This window comes from Bacillus rossius, chromosome 16 (assembly GCF_032445375.1).
Source record: "Bacillus rossius redtenbacheri isolate Brsri chromosome 16, Brsri_v3, whole genome shotgun sequence".
Classification (NCBI taxonomy): Eukaryota; Metazoa; Arthropoda; class Insecta; order Phasmatodea; family Bacillidae; genus Bacillus; species Bacillus rossius.
The window spans coordinates 8,951,254-8,968,887 of record NC_086343.1 but is presented as its reverse complement, the minus strand read 5'-3'; positions in this window follow the sequence as shown (position 1 = coordinate 8,968,887).

The window sequence follows — 17,634 nt, the reverse complement described above, 5'->3', positions numbered from 1 at the left end:
TGGGAATGATAAAAGTTACCCCCTTCCCCCCCCCCCGAATATACAGTTTCGCCCCTGAGTACAGCAATAGAGAACATCTGTGATTCACCCTTAAATAATTACCTACGCCACGTAAAATGTACTACTTTCAACCAAAAGGGTAAAAAGAAATTTAAATTGAAATGCAAACTATCTTGGCGCTAAATTTATCCGCGATACATTCACCATTTCTACGAATGACTCCGTGCTTTAGGCTCGGACTTACAAGCCATATTTATTACTTCACTTTATTGTCATTGTTATTTGAGGATTTTTCTGTTAGTCCATCACGGTAGCTCTCTTGCACTTTATGTTTATCCCCAAAAAATTTCTCAACAGACTTTTAATAAATATTATCTAATTGGGTGAAAACAAAACACGCAAATGCTAACTATCGTCACTAGCGTGGCTTTACACAGCTCGGAAATCCCGTTTATAAAATATCTGGTCACATAAATTTGCGATATACTTCCAGTACTGAATCACCGACAACGCACAGCTGAAGCATGAAATTTTGCATAGGAGTTCCTTACATGATGTAGGTGAGCACTAAGAAAACGATTTTTGAAATTTCATCGCCTAAGAGGGTTAAAAAGGGGATGAAATTTTGTATAGAAGTTGGTCATTTTTAAAATTTAAAAATATGTAAATTGCTGTTTAGGCTTCTGTTAATGAATATAAGTCAGTTGTGTCAGCCATTTTTTTTTGTAATTCATAAAAATTGAGGATCAAACACTTTCCCATCGGACACACGGCTTGTCCAATAAGAAATGCAAAGAGACAAATAGGAATAATTGTACACGAAAAAAAAATTCCTTTAATAGTGAAAATAACAGGAAAATTTAATAACAACTCGGCGTGTGCGATAGAGATTAAGATGGCCCCCCTGGTCGGACGCACGAGCCTTCAAAGCTTGGGGTCGCTAAGGGCGACACTGGCCCGCGCATCGCACGCTTCTTCGCCTCTACGCGCCAGGCACAGAACTGGCGTGCGGTGTTCTTGTCGGTACCGCGCCTCTATGGGACTTTAGGCGATGAACCTGTAACTGTATGGTGGAATACTAAAGATAAAGGCTCCAAGCACGTCCCTAGTCTACCGGCATTACTGTGTGTTGAATTTTTCATGCCTTAAAACGTCCGTGATAACAGCCCGTGCAATGGCTCTTTAAAAAAACTTTTTGGAGAGACACTTTCAAGAGATTTTTGACGTGACAACGTCTAATAAATCGATAAACGCCGGCTGCACGTACGAAAAAGTGTCCCGTAACGCTGTGTCCCGTTACGCTCATTGTACGATTGCGCCGCATCTATCTCTCTTCCACTCGATTGAAACAACCATCGAATTGACTTTTTCGAGGCACATTAAACTTGAAACACTCCCATCCGTTTCCTACTTTTCCTATCATCGTACTATGCTTAACAGAATAACACAGATTGGAAGAAGTTAAATAGCAAACATGTATAAAAGTTATAGTTAAAATAATCTCTTCGTTAAAGTAATTAACATATTTGAATTAATGAGTGCAAATAAAAGTAAATTTATCAATTAAATTGTAGATTTAATTTCACTCCTTCTTTGAATCCATACAAAATAGTGATAATTCAATAAAAATGATTCAATTGTATTCATAAAAGTATGCAATAATTTCATCAATGTTTTGTTATGACGATGTCACGTTAAACTATCGTCCGTAAACCGACTTTACAGACAACCAATGTTTGACCATTTATTATTTATTGCGCGTTAGCACCTGAGATCTGCAAGTCCGTTCGGCGGGCCCCCGCCTAGTCAGGGGTGTATCTGTGATAGTGAGCCGGGATGATAAGGTCGACGCTCGCTGGTGCTTCCAGCGCGGTGTCGCCTCTAAGCGCAAGGCTGTGGACTGGCACTTAGGCCTCCCGTCGAGCACAGGGCGACTATGTTATCTGAGCGGTAACCATAACCATAACATTATATTGCGGAGTAATGAAGATGAAGGTGTAATGCTAGACCATTGAGTGCTTTCAAGAACCTTTACCAGGCTTTTGATATCTTAAAATTTCTGACGAAAAAAAAATACGTTTTAGCCCTTTTCACTCTCCAAAAAAAATATATATATATATATACCTATACATCTTAAGAACGAAAATCGCCCGGAGCGCGTTCTTATATGCTTTTAGTTTCTTCTGAATCTCTGCACATGGTGTGCATGTGTGCCCGGGTGGACGGGGGCTTTAAGAGACGATAACACACAACTACCCTGAACACGGATATCGAGGAAGAAACTGACCATGGCTTGTAGTAAGGAACCAAGCCAGCATTAATTTGCTTGGAGTGATTCCCCTGGTGGGGGGGGGGGAACCCATGGGAAACCGGATGTCCGGACACGGGAACGCAAGTCCATCGTCTTACCACGCCACGGTAACACGACCACGAGGGTCCTGTGAGGAAAATACAGCTGTACCTCACGACAGTGAACGGCAGTTAGGAGGATTGGTAAAGGTTGCATCGTGCGTGAATGACGAGAGTATGAAAACAATAATAGAATGTACAGAAATAGCCGATAGAGTGCAAATTTTTAAAAACAAAAAAATTGCAAACAGTTTTTTCGTAAAACAAGCTATTAAAACTGCCGCTAGAGAGCAGAGTATTGTCTTGTAAAAAAAAAAAAAAATTTGGTTGTCTGTAAAGTCGGTTTACGGACAATAGTTTAACGGGATGACATAACAAATCATTGACAAAACGATTGCGTACTTTTATGAATAAAATTGAATCATTTTATTGAATTATCACTATTTTGTATGGATACAAAGAAGGAGTGAAATGAAATTTACAATTTAATTGATACATTTACTTTTATTTGCACTCATTAATTCAAATATGTTTATTACTTTAACGAAGAGATTATTTCAACTATAACTTTTATACATGTTTGCTATTTAACTTCTTCCAATCTGTGTTATTCTGTTAAGGATAGGACGATGATAGGAAAAGTAGGAAACGAATGGGAGTGTTTCAAGTTTAATGTGCCTCGAAAAAGTCAAATCGATGGTTGTTCCAATCGAGTGGAAGAGAGATAGATGCGGCGCAAGCGTACAATGAGCGTAACGGGACAATGTGCGTAACGGGACACTTTTTGTGCGTGCAGCTTTCGTTCATTGATTTGTTAGACGTTATCACGTCAAAAATTTAATATTTTACAATTTTCGTTTGTCCTTAAAATGCCATATGAAATCAATTAAAGTTTGTATTGTGGTGTAAATGATATTGTAATCGCGTGTAAGCGTATTTTTGACGGTGTTTTACATAAGTTTTAATAATTTTTACGTTTATAGCTATTCAACGTAATTTTTATAGCCTATTTGTACTTACGATTTCTCAAAACACGTTTTGTATGTTTGTACGTTCTACAGAAATTTGTTCGAGAATGTGCAATTAAATACTTTCGGTGTCACAGGAAATATTTTGATAGCTCGTTCTCGTTTTCAACAAATACATTTTTAGAAATATTTTTTTTACGGTGTAGTATTTCTAGCACATGAATTATAAACCAAAATTCACGACACATACTTGGAAGTATCAAGAAGACTCCACGCGATTACTGCCTTGTTCGTTCGAGTGGTAGTTGCCTGAGTAAAGTTAACCCCCGCGTGTTTACCATGCGTAACATTGTTTGTGAAGTAATCAGATTCCTCGGACGATCTGAGTTTGTAATGCGTTCGAAACCCCTGTGGATACGGAAGCAGTAAAGCGCCGGCTCATATGTGCTCCGACCGAAGGAGGAAGACAATCCAAAGTTGTTAGCAGGGTAACTTGGTGTGTGTTATCTGATTGTCGGCCGCATGCGTGTGCGGGCAAGGATGTTCGGGACGCAATTTTCTTCAAGTGTTTCTTCCACGCGCGCGACGAGTCACGCGGTTTACGGAGACGTTCAACGTTCGTGATGCGTGAGCATGTGGCTCCAGGTAACCCCCTATGGCTTCCGTTGCTACTTGGGATAATACAGAGGAAAAGTTATTTTTTTTTGTACATTCAAAAAAAGTTTCCTTTTGGAAACTAGAAATAGTTGCCAAGAAATTGTTCATAATACTACAAAAAAAAACTCTTGTAAATGTGAACAATTCATTGCTACACTTTTTTTTGGAAACAATTTCGTTATATTTATTTCCCCCTCTTACGAAAATTGGGGCATTATTTAAAATTTTTGATCGATGTCTCTGTCAAGCATGTTTTTTTTTTTAAATATATATATTCGAATATTCAACCTTTTACTTTATTTTGTTTTACTATGCTTGTTTTTCAAGTGCGCAGTTAATACTGGAAAGTTATTCAGGGAATAGCTATCGGTACTGCGACAACACAAATGCATAAATTCCCGGGCAAAAGTCTGAAACCTGTTTTCCTGCAAACATTTTTTTTTTGGTAGCGACACAGTTGCTTTCGTGTAAATATATAAAAAAAATTACAAACATATGTTATTTTATGAATAATTAATTCAGTTAAATTTACAAAAATATATTTGCATTGTGTTATAATTGGTTGTTCTGGGATTTTTTTTTTCTCATACGAGGATTCCCAGTGTAAATATATACATCGGGAAAAAGGAGCTGATGGGAAATAATATATAACAATCTGTAAGTAGAGCCACGATTATTTCGAAAATTCACAGGTTAGCAAAAAATATAGCCTATGCATCTGCATCACACTGATGATTGGACTACAGCGCTCTCGACACACCCTTGATAACCCCTGAGCCAGTTACAAACAAGGATAAGTGTTTACCTAATCACGTGAAGTCCGTCAATGCGCGTGTCCTTTCTTGCGGGCCAATGAGTAGGGACCTGAAAAATTCGCGGTTTCGATGACCTCCAGGATAGTCTACACAGTCCTCCGTACACTCGGGCAGATAACGCCAGTTCGTTGGTTGCTGACTTGTGAGTCGTCTCAACTGGTTTGCCCGTGATTCGTTACTTCTTTGGTTGAGGGGTTTCACATTTGGCCCAGAGTCGCCCAGACGAACAGTGAGCCAATAGGAAAAGCAGCTTAAAGCTATACGTGTATGAATTTCCGACTATCGCGAAATGAATCTGCGAATTTTTCTGGTCTCTACCAATGAGTAGAGACCGGGAATATTCGCGGATTCGTTTAGAGTTAGATTGAAATTCGTAAGTTATAGCTTACTGCTGCCACTGCTATTGGCTGACAACTCACCTGGAGGACTTTAGGCCAATGAGAAACACTGAACCAAATCTGTATCGAATCACTGGCTGCTACGTTGGGACGTCTCACTAGACAGCGCCCAGTGAGCGGGTGACATCTACCTGAGTAGACGTAGAACTGTGGAGTCCATCCTGCAGGTCACTGAATACGCGAATTTTTCCGTTCTGTAACAATTAGCACTTAAAAAAAAGTCTTTATTACGTACCTCTAGGCAAGTTGAGTCTAGCCTGGAGCTAAATGAAACCGCGAAATAATCGTGGATCAGAAGAATGATCATAACGAAGAACATTTTAAACAGTAGTTCATAACTTTTTCATTGTTTGTAGTTTCTGTATAAACAGTCTGGGAGGATCGTGGGTACAGATCTTTTAATTCCTACAACAATATTTTTTTTTGAGAGTTCCTAAATATTTTCTCACTTGGAAGCTAAGAATTTTTTTTAGATGTGAAACTGATTTTTTTTTTTTTTTTAGTAAATGAGTGTGAAGGTAAATTTAAAAAAAATTACGCGTTTGTTCTTGGAAACAAATTAACCATTAAGTCGGTGGTGGAACACAAATTTAATTGCGTTCTGGCATTAAAAAAATATATAATAATAAATAAAAGAGAAGACGTAGAAGGTAATCGGACAAAGTGATTTGTTTTAGGTGATCGTTACGACTTTTACTTCGCCCTGGCATTCGGTAATTAAAGCCCGGTGGCAGAGAAGTTCTTTTTTTTTTGGGGGGGGGGGGGGGGCGAGTGGCACTCACTCACGTGTTATTTAGTACGCGCGGAAAGCTGCGATCGTCTTTACGACCACGCAACTGCCCCCTTGCCTGGTCGACCCGACCCGTGTTCAAGTTTTAACGGGTTAAGGGGGGAGTTGGGTGGAATGGTTTGTAAAATCCCGTCAAATTAAACGCCGGCTAGTATCCAGGGATATAATACAAACAAACATAGCCACGACGCTGAATTAGTAATAGGTCAGGCCTTCCCCCCCCCTCCCGGTTGTATTTCAGGTGGTAAAAAAAGGGAAAGGGGGGTTTAGGTTTTGGGAGACCTCCGCCCTTTACGGAGTGAAAAAGAGCTGGAAACGAGTCGTCGATTGATTGGGGGTGGATGATTCGGTCGACCTTTGCGGAGGTGAATAGTTTGTCGGGGAAAGTGGGGAGGGGGGTAATGAAGTAAAGTAAGAAGAGTGAGTGTGGAGGGGGGGGGGTGAAGGGTTCAAAGAGTTTAGCCCCACCCAACCCCGTCAACCCACGCGCTTCGACGAAGAGGTAATGAGGCGAGGGTGGACTAACTATCAGAGAACGGGGGGACGACACCCATATCGATCGGGGAAGGGGGGGGGGGGGGAATTAGCCAGACAGGGCGGGAATGAAAACAGGAGAGAGAGAGAGAGAGAGATTGTGTGTGTGTTTTTGGAGGGTGGAACGTTATAAGGTGGGGTTTTTTTATTGGGAAAGGTGGAGGGATGTTGTACGCGGAAACGACCCGCGCGACCGTCGATTGTTTTTTTTATAAAGGTGCATCCTGGGTATTAATGAACGCAGCGCGTTAGCGAACTGCACACAGGCTGCGCGTTATTTACCTGCTATTAGCCGCGCCACGACGCATTATGGCCGCCAGGGGAAAGTGGTGAAGAGGAAGGAAAAGTTGCGTTCCCAAGCTCCTTCCGCACCATCGTCGTCGGCTCCCTCGTTTACGCCCTTGGGGCGCAGCTGGCGCCTGTGGACAAGTGGTAGGGGGTAGGGGGAGAACCCTCGCACCTCATGGAAAAAATTAGATTCGAGCTTGTTACGAGTCAATTCGATTAAAGAACATCACCACCTCCATTGGAAAAAAAAAGTGCCAAGAAAACACATGTCGAGGTTGTAGAGTTTTAAAGCTTCTTCAGTCTGATCGATTCATCCCTGACGTCGGTTTTAAATTCGGTTAGCTTCCTGCCGATGACTAATATTAACGAATAAATATTTCCTCCCGAAATGAGACTACTTATGCAAGTCGAAGCAAGGAAAATAACTAACCTCTATGCTATTAGTGGAAATAAATAAAATAAACCGTTAACGTGTAACCCAGATTTCGTTACAATAGTAATTTTTTTTTTAAATTTTAATTGAATTTATCTAAAACAAGATCCAACTCGGTGGAATTGACCTGGACTTAAGCTACGTTTGCCAGCGATTTTAAAATTTACCTACGCATTTCTGCAAAAAAATCTAAGTATTCTTACAAAGAATAGCCATGCTTCATTCTACTAATGAAAAACATTTTTGCGGAAGTTACATTTCCTAAAAAAATTTAACTCCCCACCACCACCACCCCAATTTCCTCCAACATAACCAAACTGTTCATTATTTTAAGGCTGCTAATGCTACTCCATCAGATACCTACAAGAAAAACCAATATAGTCAAGTTAATTTAACTTTACCTAAGAAATTCGGGTACCATTTTTGTAGTCTTTTTCAATTGCGTGAAATGTTAAGTTCATATTTAATGGCGCTCCACAAAGAACTAAAAGTAGTTTTTCTAAATTACTGACAGGGAGTAAAAAAAAAAAGTCGATTGTCTCGTATGGCTTGTCGTTAAATTTTCTATGAGCAGTTTTCCCACGCAAAGGTTTTCACAAAGGAAAAATTCAGGTACTATTATCTCAAACGTATGAGTATGTATCTATGAATGACATAAAGGTACACTGAGAGAATAAAAATGCAGAGGAAATTCAGCCTTTTGTACTAGTTGCTTGAAAAAAAAAAACTTATAAGTTACATTTACTACATTTACGCATAAGTTACAGTACTTAACTGACGTAAAGGCTTGGAGTTTTCTTGACTAGCCATATTCGGCATGCATTTTACGGGTTTTTGACTGGTCGGTTCTCAGAATTTGCATTGTAATCAAATATCTCGCATACTTCTTTACATTTTGTTTTAAAGTAAAGTTATTTTCTTTACTTTAAGCTGTTAAAATTCGTGTCTAGCAATGCTCAGCAAGGTTTGGCAAGATGAAACTCGACATTTGGACTAGCGTACGTACTATTTGTAATGTAAGTTTCTCTGCATGAAAAATATATTTAAAAAATTTGCAACGAAAATCTGGGAAATTAAAGAGAGAAAAAAACGAATGATTTTATGCATTCTCTCTAGACACATTGGTCATATAATAATAATTATTATTGACTATTTATTCCAATATTTTGGCATGTCAATGCATAAATAATATATCCCAGACCTCATATATCTTGTTGCAATCACATATTTACTTACAGGTTCCTGTCTGTAAGCGTCGTGAGGAAGGAACTTATTATTTCAAGCGGGTGACTACAACTGCCATGATAGTCACACCAGTTCACAAGTGTTGACTTCATCAAGTACAACATACCCCGAAGTGGGGTAAATTTTTACATTCTGCAATTGTTTAATAAGTTTAAGTTTCCACAAAAAAATTTTTTTTCTAAAATTTTGCAAAAAAAATTATTAATTTTTAGTAAACTGCATATGATTTCCATGTTCACACAGCTAATATATAATATAATTTTTTTAAAATTTTAAATAACGTTTTAAAAAAAAGTAATAACTAGCCCAGGTTTATATTTTTTCTAACTTTTTGCATTTTGTATACGTTCGCATGCTTTTGCATATTTTCGCAACAGTCAATTTAAAACTCTGAGGATGGATCCAATGTTGGCATTAAAATTTTGACAATTTGTTTAGATATTTCCAATAGGGTTATGTATCATATTTTATTTATCATAAAACCATTAATTGTTTTTTAGTGGCCACTGTAGACAATTTCCAACGCATGATGACGCGTGTTAAAAATATTAGAGTACCCTAAAATTTTCTCTCTCTCTTATTTGTAAAGTTTCGCTTCCAACGCGCGTCCACTCATCCATATTTTTAAGTAGGGCAATATTTGACCAAAGTGGTAGAAATGGGGATTTTTTTTTAAACAGACAAATCGCTATAATTCCTATAATATGAAAAATACCAAACCCATTTGAATGTTTTATAACGCGTAGGAGTAATATCAAATACTTTTGTGTAAATTAATTTTTAATATGAGCAACAATAACTGCAAGGGGCCTTAGTAGTCACACCATCAAATTCGTTAAAACTTTTTGTGAATATTTTAATTTTTGTCTAAAACTTTTGTCTCAAACCATTTTTTATAAGTCGAACCATTGCTGAAAGGGGTTGGAAAAACAGAGGCAGAAGTTAAAAACAAGAATAATTTCCGTACCATGTACACTATTAAGTTTTGTCCGAAATTTATTTTTAAACGATCCACTACTATTGCAAGGGGTGGAAAAAACAAGGGTTAAAGGAAAAATAAATCCATAACCCCCTGAGTAGACACACTATTGAATTCGTTAAAATTGTTTGTAAACTTTATAAATGTTATCTAAAGCTTTTGTCAGAATTTTTTTTATATACAACCAGCCATTGCTGCAAAAGGTGAAATAAATAGTGGTTGAAGGACGAAAGGGGTTGAAACAAATAAGGATGGAAAGAAAAAAAAATCATATAATCCGTACTATGTACACTTATAAGTCTGTTCTTATTTATTGTAAAACCTAAAAATATTATCTACAAATTTCGACCGAAAAAAAAAACATTTTTATACGACCAACCATTACTGCACGGGGTGGAAAAAACATGGGTTAAAGGACAAAAAAAGATTCGTAACTCCTTGAGTAGGCACTCTATTGAATTCGTTAAGATTGTTTGTAAACCTTATAAATATTATCTAAAAATTTTGTCAGATACAATTATTTATTCAACCAGCCATTGCTGCTAAGGGTGAAATAAACAGGGGTTAAAGGTAAAAAAAAAGATCATAACTCCCATATAAGGTAAACTATAAAATATGTTACAATAAACTGTAAATTTTCTAAACATTATCTAAAAATTTGGTTTGAAACAAGTTTTGATAAGAAGAAACATTACTGCAAGGAGTTTAAAAACCTAGTTTGGAATAAAAAATTGAAATGAAAATTCCGTACAATGAACCGAAATACAAAAATATATTAACTTCGTAAAAAGTTTAATATCAAATCCGTTATAATTTATTGAAAATTTCTAAACATTATCTAACACATTTCTGGAACAATTTTTGATGAAGTTGTTTGGAATAAAAAATTGAAATGAAAATTCCGTACAATGAACCGAAAGACAAAAATATATTAACTTTGTAGAAAGTTTAATATCAAATCCGTTATAGTTTATTGCAAAATTTCTAAACATTATCTAACACATTTGGCTGAAACAATGTTTATATAAGTTTCCAGAACATTTTCAGAAGAAACAGGTCCTTCAAAATCTACTTACGCCTGTAGGCTGTGCCCAAATGTATTTTTTATATATGTTTGTTGCGACATCATTCGAAAACTACTAAACGGATTTCCATGAAACTTTTTCTGTTAAAGAAATGTTGGCAAATTAGAACACTTATTTCTATATTATTATGAAATGCCACCCTTAATGGGAGTGAAAAGAGTTTCAGAATGGTTTTATTATAAAAATAATATATCCCGGAGCTAATCAAGCTTAAGTTCAGATATTAGGTATGAATTTTAAAAACAAATATATTTAAATTCATTTGAATTTTTTTATGAAAATTCTGTTATGATGTGTGTAATGGTTAAGTATGGTTTTATGAAGAAAAATTCATATCTCCGAAGAAAATCAGCACGAAAAACATATTTATAATTACGTAGTGTTTATATTTTCCATTTTTTTAAAAGTGGAATACTATATGAGTGGTAATAAAGTACATTTTTGTTTTATAGTTTTGAAAATATCAGTACACTGGAAAAATCAAGCAGAACATAAGACACTCAGCATACCTAGTAACATAGTGTGTTTTAAATTATTTTCGAGTTTTAAGTGAGTGAAAATGGGGTATGTTAAATTTTATAAAGAAAAAAAATACATATTGCTGAATCTATTAAAGAAGAAGGTTAGTTAGCACGTATTAAAAACATATATACATAGTTATGTAGTGTGTATTTTGCAATTATATAACTTTTACGGCTTAGTGGGAGAAAAAGTGCTAGTCGGATTTTATTTACAAAAAAATTAATATCTTCAAAGCTAATAAAATGTAAGTAATTGCCAAAATATTGCCCAAAAGGGCGTTAAAATGGAATAGTTAAGTCAAATGTAAAGGTTTAGTTTATAATATGACAAAGAAACAAAGCATAATAACCATTCATAAATTATCACGTTTTATTTATTTTATTTATTAGAAATTGGACCGCTTAGGTAATGAAACAGGCGTACGTTTGTTTTAACAATAATAAAATAATCAAGCAAAAGTTATTGGGTATGCAAAAATACAAACTTCTCGTTTCCATGTTCCGAAAAATTTCGTTCTTAAAAATGGCGGAGGGATTTTATTTGATGTTATATAAAAAAATCTTATAAATCCAAATCTACCAAAATGGTTGAAAAATACAACATGAATCACACACACAAACCTTATCTATGCGATTAGAATAATAACTCCTAATGAGATAAAATAGGTTTTTGTTTTAATACTAAACACATATCAGTAATCACTTAAGTTCGAGGTTATACATTTTTAATTATTATTATTATATATTGAAAATTATTTAAATTTTACTTCAAAATATTTGACATTTTACCTCTGAGGTGGTAAAAACGAAATCAGTTTGGCTTTATTGGGGAAATAGATTTCACTGAATTCACAAAAGCGGGGGTGTGATTTTTACATGTATTGCATTGAAAATAAAAAAGGCCTATTTTATATTTTTTTTTCCATTCACCACTGGAAAAAGGAAAATGGCTAAAGAAGCTCGTAAGTTTGGTTTTATGAATTCTAAGCATGTCTATGAATCCATTAATACGGGCAATAATAAATTTGATATTTGTAATTTACATTAAAAATACAATGAAAGTGGTTCACAAATTTTCAAAATTTTATTTCTATTATAATGATAAAAAAGAGAACATTTTACTTTATTATTAAGTCGGTAGCTATAGCAAAATATAAGGAAACAAGAAATATGGAAGTTGTCATAATTAACACCAAAAATAAATAGGTGAGTGATTTTACTATTCTTCTTTCTTTCAAAATTAGCTCCCTAATGTAAAGAAAATGAGGTGAGTGTGATTTCACTAAGATTAAACATATCTCAGCGTACACTTAAACGCAAAATAACAATTTACATTCTTAATACACATTAAAATACCTATATAGGCTTAAATACACAACCACTTTCGAAATTTCAACCCTGAATTATTTTTTAATGACTAGATTTCATACATTAAATGCTATCGCGGTCTTTTGCTTTACTTAAGGATGTTATGAATTTATCACATATTTTTTTTACCTACAATATTTAAGTAGGAGTGCTTTCTAAATATTTGCACGAGTGAAGCTGCAGGTGGTTAGAGACATTAATAATTGTCTGAAAACATCAAAGACCACTTTGTAAGTATGAAATAATGGCATCACAGTATTTGTCAGCCCATACATCTCCATACATAAGTATACAGACATTAGCCCAAATCGATTTAAAATTATAAGTTGTGGATAGTAAATTATTGTCATTTCTTTCACCATAATGATAATGAATGGGTTTTAAGGCCGAATTAGGACACATGATAATAAATAACTTTTTATGTTTTATATGTTTGCAGGTCTCCAGTTATCTTTTCGCTTTCAAAAAAATGTGTATATATATTAATTTCATTGAGGCCTTTGCTGTTGTTAAAACTCCTCTTGCATTCTTAATTAATTTTTTAACACCGTGGAAGAGCTGAACTTAATGTGAAATGAGTCAAATAAATGCACGTTTAAGTGCTTGGAGTGTTTTACCAAAGTAGGTACATAGAAACTTTTAACACGTAGGCTATATAACAAGGAAACAATCAACAGCCTAAATTTTATATATATATATATATATATATATATATATATATATAAGTATTTGCTTTAATAATGGTAGCGCTTGTGTCTATCATATAATAGGTAATAATATTTCTTGCCAAAAAATGTACTACAAAAATTTTACTAGCAATAATCGTACATTTCTTAAATATTATCGTTGCTTTGAATTTGAAACTATATTTATTTAATTTTAACGAAACAGCCGGAAAAAAGTTTTCTTTGCTAAAGAGAAAGTGACTAACGATATAAGGCTAGCTCGATCCAATACCATCAAAACTTTTCTCTGTGTTATTCAGAGAGTGTAGGTGATATTTTTTTTTTTTGGTTATAGTAAGTACACTCACTTCGAACATGGATCAAAATACATATCTAACAATTGTTATAAAATATTTTAAAAAAACGTTTTGAGTATAAATAAATTATTTTCCCCAACCAAGCATAATTTTTAAAATAGGAAATATGAACGAATTTTCAATAATTTGACTTTATTTTGTTTTATTTTGCTTATTAATAGTTGGGAAGCTAAGCAGGGAACGGTTTGTGAACAACTTTAACTATTGGAGGTACTGGGAAATTACAAAGCATAAATGCCCGTTTAAGAATCCGAACCCAGTATAACTGAACACTTTTTTTGTAATGATATAGTTTTTTTTTCCGTGTAAATGTACAAATTTACCTATATCTGTAGTTTTTACATGAATGGTTTTGTACCGTTTACAAAAAAAAAAAAGTAAATACGGTGCACAGTTGGTCGGGAAACGTTTTCGCGGAAAGTGCATGGTCCTACGACGACGTCAATCCTTACCATCGGGTTATTTACGAAGGCAGTACTGCGGTATTTTAACAGCAGGCGGGAAACACATGCTTGATATACGTGCGCACGCTAAGTCGTAACTCCCGAATACACCTATGTTTGCTTCCGAATTAGATATGGAAAAGGTTTTATTGTTGTGTTTGTTATAATCATGATATGTTTATTATTCACTCTGGTGGATTCGGATATACGTATAAAAATTTCCTTTATAACACCAAATAAACTCCCCTTGCCCCTTTCAGAAATAAAATATTTCTGAAAATAGTAACGAGAAGTTTGTAGTTTTGCATGCTTAGGTATTAACATAACCAAGTAACTTATGCTTCGTTTTTTTTTATTAAACCAAACGAACCCCTGTTTTATTACCTAATTAAATAATACGTGAAAAACATTGGTTTTTTAAATAATACATTCGATTTCATTCTTTTTAAAAAAAACTGCTTTACTAAACCCTGCTCTATCGTGTCAATTTTACAGACCAATCCAGAACCTGAAATAAATATCTAATGACTTAATAAAATAATTCAGTATAATTATTTAATTATTAAAATACGCTTTAAATTTACTAAATTTAATTGCAAGCTCGTTAGAATCAAAGAAAAAATTTTATTGGAATAAAAAATTTACAATAGCATGCGTGAAGTAGTCTATTTGTGCAGGTAAAGGTTTTCGATGTATTCGTAATTATTTATCATTGTATTCGCACCTGAAAAAGACCAGCGGAAGTCTATTTTGAACCTTTTCACCTAGTTTTCGGTTGATACCTCAGTCCTAAAGATGCCTACTGCAGTGCAGAGCGAAATGTTGGTTCTGCTTTGTTTTGAATATAATTTCTGCTTAGCGTTTGCTGATTTTGTAATCTTATTAACTGTTCTTGAACTGAGTTATTTCTGCATTAATTTAGAATCTGATCCACAGTTTTTATTAGATTCATTTAAAGGAGTATTTAATTATGTATAATTTCTCTATAGTAATTTTGTTGGGCGTCGAAACAACTTAAAAGTTAATTGAGATGTATAATGAGATACCAGAATGAATTAAGCCTATGGCTTTTAAATTACAAAAGAATATCATAAAAGTTTATTAAAACCTTTGTTTCAAGTATTCTAATAAACCCTTGCGAATTATTCTTGAAAGCATGGCAATTCTTTCTGACCAAGAGACATAGAAAAAAAAGGCACTTAAAATTTACAAATTTGTTAATTCTTGCAAGGATAATATGTTATATGCCAGTTATATGTTTAGATATTTTTCGTTTGTTTTTACTTCCACATTTTGGCATTATTTGATTCTTTTTGTGTTTGTTCGAATATATTCCTAGGATATAAGAGCGTACAAAGTAAATATTAATTGTACGAATAAAAATGTCATTTTTGTCAAGTTTGGTTCTCATGTTGCTTATAAGCAGTAGAATACATAAAATGATCAGAATCGTGAGAATTCACAGCATTTATTAGGTTGGTAGTCACCAGCTGTCAAAATAATTAATTTTCTTAAATATATATTTAAATTTTTGGATAGATTATGCCCTGCCTTACAAAAAATTCCTATAAATAATACCAACTAATAATAACCAACACAAAAGTTTACCAATCCTTTTCTTAACCAGCCATGTTATTTTAGTGCATTTTCAAGGCATTGTTTTTTTTTTATCAGAAACAATACCTACGGATGTTTCACTTTATAAGAATTTCATTTTATGTTTTGCTCCTAATTTTATCTTCAGATACATGCTAAATTTAATCAGCTATAATTTAAGAATCAGGCAAATATTCAAAATAAAGTTTTTTTTTTTTTTTTTGCCTGATTAAATGTGTCGTGATCTTTCACTAGGATTGTTGTGAAGAAATTTGCTTCTATATTCTTATTTGTGAAATGTTTCTCCGTAAAAATCTATACTGAGCAAAAAAGGAAAAATAAATAAATATAAAACCCAATGCAAATTAAAGAAGCGGTTATGCTTGTTCGATTGTCAGATACAATAAGCGTTAAGCGATGCTGTGTCACTATTCCCCATCTTAATTTCACGAAACACACCTAACTGGATTGCTGGATTTCTGTGTGCAACAATGGTACTTGAGGTGGTGAACCTACTAATTGAATCCATCATTTTAGAAATGGATGTACTAAAAATGTGTGTGTGTATATATGTATGTACAAAAATTGTGTTTTCAACTACATTTCTTGACGCGAATCACATGTAGTTTCTGCACCCGCCGCTATAAATTGTAGCCGGAGCAGCTACGTCGACTATCGAATCATTCCATTTGCAGAGAAAAACTTGAAACTATATAATGAAAAAGCTCCGATAAAAGCGAAGGAAAAATAATCTTTAAAAAATACTAAACCCCTCGCTTTTGAACTTGATATTCGACAAGGAATTTTATTGAAATACTGCCCATCTTGTTAAAATTATTAAACAGTTAATGCTATAAAGTTTCCCTTTGGCTTTGTGAACTTTGGTTCGCGCCATCCGCCACAGATGGCAGCACCGTGGTTACACATTTCCGTTCCATGAAACTTCAGTTCCATTCATGAAATTACTCCTACCAAATGTGTGTACCGAGATTTAAGATGTTACACATAAAAATTTCAAGAAGAAAAAATAATAAACTCTTAAGTATAAAATATTAAAAATATTTTGTGGTTTTCCAATGATATTATAAATTAGACTTGGAACTGTGTTGTCAGAGCGTGTGCGTATTGAGGAGAACTTTCACATTTCTGCTTATTGCTTAAGAGTTATATTTTTTTACCACCCGAATAAAAAATATATTTTTTTTAAAGTAAAGATTTGTCTAAAATCAGCGATTAAATATTTCACTGGACGTGAAAAAAAAACAAATGTTTGGACCGCGTACGTGTTTTTAGTTTTTAATAATTTCGCGTTCTTGAATCCAAATTTCATTATCTGAAAAAAAAAAAAAAAAAAACCCTTCGAATGCACTTTTTTTTTAGGAATTATCGTAGTAATTCAGATACACTTAAGGACATTGGGAAGCAACTGATCCGTTTAAATGCTGAATGTTCAGCAGCTTTCCGATCAAATAAAAGAGGGGGGAAGGGGGAATTCTTAATGCTCTGGGCGGGTAAGGATTCAGGGGAAGGTGAACCCTAATGGGCTAAAGGCCCCTCAAAAGCATCCGGGTCCACACCTGACAAATCTCAAACTGAACTTGATATTATCCTACTTTCTTAGTAGCTACTATAATACCTGTAGTACAATATTATCGTCACTCATACTTATTTAATTCATTTTTTAATTAGGTATAGTATGTTTTCAAATTTTGAATTTCCGCGAGAAGGCCCTCGGCTGGGTCAAGCCCCTCCCGAACCAAAATCCTGGATCCACCACTCAGTGGCGTAGCCAGGATTTGTGTATGGGGGGTGTTAAGAAGGATGCCCCCCCCTCCCCCCCGTATTAAAACGGGGGGTCCGGGGGTCCTCCTCCGGGAAAATTTGGATTTTAAGGTGTAAAATAGTGCTATTTTAGCAGTTTTCGGTTCTTAAATTTAAATATTGTAATGGTAAAAATTTTATTAATTTTAATATGAAATTTGTGTGAGTGATGAATAAGAAATTAATTAAAGATTTGGTGCTAAGGGGGGGGTTTGACCCCTAAACCCCCCCCCCCCCTGGCTACGCCCCTGCCACCACTGCGCCGCCGGCGGCCGGCACGTGAACTACACACGTCCGTGCTC